The following is a 5338-nucleotide window of genomic DNA, read 5'->3' on the forward strand; positions in this document are numbered from 1 at the left end:
TTATATGCATGTATGTAAGTGAATCACAGCAAAACAATAATTTTAAATCTAATTAGAAGGTTGGCTTAAAAGTTCTCCCTCTGCATTTCCAGGACGTTCTATGAATTCTGCTATATTACTGAACATGTACTGTCAACGCCATTCTTCATAACCAGAAGTATGAGCTTTGTAAGGTCAGAGACTGTCTTTTTTTCTAGATCACAATGTATAATGCAGTTCTGGCATTCAGTATTTACTTATTGAATAAATAACTGCATAATATAAAATAAAACATCAAATTAAATAATGGCAATATAGATTAATCCGTATTTGCATCTATGGAAAGATCTAATTTCTTCTTGAATGCTTGGGAATGTGTCTTTAGTTCACCCGGGCACAAATTTTATAGAAGAAAGTTATATTTAATCATGTATAGATGAAATAGAATTATTACTCAAAAGCAACAGAAGCCACCTATAGTGCCTGTGACAGAAACTGAAAGGACTTGACTTTCCTTGAATTCTAAGCAATTGTTGCATGCTGGTCCCTGGACAATAACATAAAGCTGGTAAAGTTTGTATCTGAGGTGACCTTCACCCTCCATTGTTTGAACTTCTTTGACCTTTTGCCTCTGTTCCCAGGCATCCAGAGTCTTGGGATGTGCTCTGACTGTCAAGACTCTGATGTTGTGGAAAGAACATAAGCTCTGTCTCTACTCAAACTAAGTAACCAGCTTGGGTGTGAGTTAATTTCTCTGACCCTTAGTCCCCTTAGTGTAAATTTAGAATAATAATGATGTTACTATGGAGAAAACGTTTGGGCCTATGAGAGGATGCAAGTAAGAATACTCTGTAAATTACATGACGGTGAGTAGACATTTAATATTATCTAAAATAAACTTAAAATTGGAGAACTTTTGATGTCCACTCTGCTCTGAAGTATCGATAACTTAAATAACTTCATCCTCTCCCCTCTCCAAATTCTCATCTCAGTGCAATTCCTGGGACAAAAGCAACTGATTGTTGTCTAAATTTATTCACTTTAACCTAGATGCCTGATAAACATAAAACCACCCCAGCTTGTTGATGTCATTAAATAGGAGACTGTGAATCCAGTTATTCTAGAGACTGCTGGGGACAAGTGCCGCTTCGGTCTAATCTGATTGTTAATCCCTACCCTAAGATTTACAGGGGTCAGAAAGGTGACGTCCTAGAAAGAAAGGCTATTCATCTCAATTTAAGGCTCCAATACATAAAGGATGGTAATTTAATTTCCTGAAATGTACTTGTCTAAAAGTATAATTAAGACAAACCAAGTCACTAAATAGTTTTGTATCAAATATATAGGATAGTGGTATTAACTACTAGATGACTTATGTTTCTATAGTGATTGTTAAAATTATATTTATAAAAGAAGCCAAGTGTAACCATTTTAACAATTCTAAAAAGGCATACTCTAAGAGGTAAAATTAAAATTAGGGAAAATGAGGCCGTTTATAATGGGTCGTTATGACTCTGAATAATGATGATTATTGGTTCTGGTTAATAAAACTGTCATCTAACACAAAATAGATATTAAACTAAATTACATTACATTATCATTCTATGATGCTACAAAATTCACTGCAAAGCTTTTTCAGAAAATAAATCCTCAAGAAAAAGACCCAATATTAACCTTTTCTACCTATTATCAAATGGTTTTAATTAATGAAGGAATCTATGTAAAGAATATTTTTAAATGTATGCTGTAAAATGTCATATTTTACTAGAGCAAATGATCAAATATTTATTATTTATGTATTTTTTTAAAGGATCTAGCTTTGGTATAATATTTGATGAGGGTGGGATCAGCCATTCTCAAATTTTTCTTCTGTTACTCAGCTTTATTCCAAAAGTCTCCTCTCCACTGTCCTTTCTGCTAACTAAATCATGTACAGGAATCTTTGGTCTAGTCAAAACTATGGTTTTTCCAGTGGTCATGTATGGATATGAGAGTTGGACTATAAAGAAAGCTGAGTGCAGAAGAATTGAAGCTTTTGAACTGTGGTGTTGGAGAAGACTCTTGAGAGTTCCTTGGACTGCAAAGAGATCCAACCAGTCCATCCTAAAGGAAATCAGTCCTGAATATTCACTGGAAGGACTGATACTGAAGCTGAATGTGAAGAGCTGACTCATTGGAAAAGACCCTGATGCTGGGAAAGATTGAAGGATGGAGAAGAAGGGGATGACAGAGGATGAGATGGTTGGATGGCATTACCAACTCAATGGACATGAGTTTGAGTAAGTTGACGTTGGCGATGGACAGGGAGTCCTGGCATGTTGCAGTCCACAGGGTCACAAAGATTTGGACACGACTGAGTGACTGAACTGAACTGATCTGAACCTATACCACCATATCTAAATCTAATTGCACTCAGGTAATATGTCTCTAAATGCTTTCTGTACTCCCAGAATCAAAATTAAACATGTGAAAATACAGATTTTTAGATATTTTCCAAACCTACTGATTCAGAAACTCTGCTGTGAGCCCTGTAAATCTGCATTTTAATTTCTCCCGAGGTATTTAAAAATATATGTATCTCTGGTAGAAGAGTCACTGTACTTGAACCAGATTTCCCAAGTGGTGCTAGTAGTAAAGATCCTGCCTGCCAATGCAGGAGATGCAAGAGACTCGGTCTGGATCCCTCGATGGGGAAGTTCCCCAGGAGAAGAGAATGGCTACCCACTCCAGTATTTTTGCCCGGAGACTTCCACGGACAGAGGACCCTGGTGAGTTATGGTCTACATGTTCACAAAGAGTTGGACATGCATGTAGCGACTTAGCATGCACACATGTACTTGAACCAGGAACAATTGGAAAAGACAACCTATCAGTGCTAGAATACACTATTGCTGAGCTTAACACTTAGCTACATTTAATCTACACTGTAAACTTTTATTGATAATATCCAATTTGTCAGGCTATTTACTAATACTAGGGCTACTAAGATAAAGATACATCCTTTCTCTCATGCATCTTGTGGCTTAATCATAAGATTTTCCTCTCTGGAATTACTATCTTAATATCTTCGCATTTATTTGTTTGAGAAGTAAAGTATAAAATCCTGAGTTCTCAGCTTCCACAAGTACAAACCAAAAAACATTTCAATCAAATAAAACAAAGTCATTGGAATACAAAAATAATAGAAAGTATGTCAAGTAGACTAGTCGTAGATGGAGAGAAAATGAGTGAACAGGAAGACTGAAGTATGCAAAATGCAGCACAGAGAGAGAGAGAAAGAAAAAAAGACACTAAAGAGAATTAAAAGAAATGGAGACAAAAACAATCAAGAAGCTCTGACACATGTCTAATAATAATTTAAGTAAGAAATAATAGTGTTCATAGGGATGGGAAAATAGTTGAAATGTTGGTTGAAAAAATACTTTGAATTCAAAAGAGAGATGAGTCCTCATATCAAAAAGTTAGATAAAAAATAAAACAAAGTATACTTATTTACTTTATAGTGAATTGTAGAACATCATGGGAAAAGAGAAAAATCTTGGAATCAAATAGAGATAAAGGAGAAATAAATTCTTTATTTAGAAAGGTATAATCAAACTGATAGCAGACTTCATCATCATTAGAGGCTAGAAGAGGATGGGGTAATATCTTCAAAGTGCTGAGGAAATAATATTCAAAGTAAAGTTAACATTTATAAGGCAGAGTAGAATGAAAAAGGTTAAAAGCATACAGTGACGCACAAAGTGTGTCAATGAAAAGAAATGCTAAATAAAGAACATATATCATTAATAAACAAATCCATAAGGATTTAGGGAGCCACTGTGCAAATAAGTAGGCAAAGCATATTGTTAAGTCTAAGTTTTAGGTAGAAATGACAATAAAATTACAAACACTAAATTTTATTCTTAAAAACTAACACTAAATGATGGATAATGCAAATCTTTCTTAAAAAGGGATTTATAAAAATAGATTTTCAATAGGCAATAGTATAGCTTAAAGTGACATCATGAAGCACTTGAATTAACATTAAATGTGCAATCAAAAATCAGTTTAATACTTACCTGGCAGGGGAGATACCATGATCACGAAGGTGGTTTTCCCAGGGCGAGGCTTATCCATTGCACTCCGGATGTGCTGACCCCTGCGATTTCCCCAAATGTGGGAAACTCGACTGCATAATTTGTGGTAGTGGGGGACTGCGTTCGCGCTTTCCCCTGGTAAAAAAAAAAAAAAAAAAAATCAGTTTATTTTCCTTTAAAACATCAAATCAAGAGCAACTTCAACTCTATGGATTTCAAAACAGATTTTGTTTTTACTAGTTAAACAAAAGGATTGTTTTGTTTTTACTAGTTAAACAAAAGGATTGTTTTAACTTAAGCAACAATCAGTTCTGTTACATGGTTTTGAACAGGTAAAATATGTCACACATGTAACTGCTGAATGATTAGCTCTTTGCAAAGAATGAAGACCCTTGTCTTAAAAACTGTTCTACTTATCAGATACGATCTAGTTTTTCAACTCATAGATATTATTAGCTAATATCTAATAATTTACTATTAGAGTAAACTGTGTCAACAAAAAGAGGGTTCCCTGGTGGCTCAGTGGTAAAGAATCTGCCTACAGTGCAGGAGACACAGGAGACGTGGGTTCAATCCTTGAGGCAGGAAGATCCCGAGAGGAGGGTACAAATGACGTGACTAAGAACAGCACAGCAAGACATCAACAATAAGAAGTGGCCTATGTGGTGGAAAAAGAGCAACTTATATAATGCAGACTTCTTATGGAGTTGGAATGTACTGCAGATCAATAACTCTCATTTATATAGTAGCTATATTTTTTAAAAAATCATTTGTTCTTTTATTTTTTTCACTCTTAATATAGTGTTTTTTTCTGAGAATTAACAATAACAACAACAACAACAAATTTTGAGTAATAGTTCTTGGTAAAGTCAAGGAGGTAAATTCCTTTTTTCCTCTCTAAGAGATGTCTGTAGAGTTTTTTCAAGAGTACAACAAGGAAGTAATATGAACTTTCATATTTAATGAGAAATTAAAAAGATAGTTCAGGATTTAACCACAAAAATTGTTGGCGTGACTGACATCAATACACTGTCAACGTCCACTAAAAGTTATCAAACATTGTCCGGTTCACTCAATCAGGAAGAAAAATAGTTATTCAATTCACTGAGAAAACTAACTGCATCATTTTGGTGTGGATAATGCTTTTTGAATTTTTTGTGTAGAGAGTGTGAAAATACATTGATTAAAGTTTTCTTTCCTCTACTAATTGTTACAGAAATACAATTTTCAGTCTTTTTTTCCTAGGTTTTCTTCCTACTACACTTCCATGTAATTAAGAA

At 34.4% G+C, this 5338-nt stretch overlaps 1 non-coding gene across 1 annotated transcript; it reads left to right on the forward strand.

Annotated features, from left to right (window-relative positions):
* The first annotated feature begins 4032 nt into the window (after positions 1-4032).
* Positions 4033-4196, forward strand: LOC122678592. Its single transcript, XR_006336244.1, has one exon. It is a non-coding gene; the product is annotated as a U1 spliceosomal RNA (small nuclear RNA).
* The last annotated feature ends 1142 nt before the right edge of the window (positions 4197-5338 follow it).

The sequence above is a fragment of the Cervus elaphus genome, chromosome 20, assembly GCF_910594005.1.
Source record: "Cervus elaphus chromosome 20, mCerEla1.1, whole genome shotgun sequence".
In the NCBI taxonomy this organism is placed as follows: Eukaryota; Metazoa; Chordata; class Mammalia; order Artiodactyla; family Cervidae; genus Cervus; species Cervus elaphus.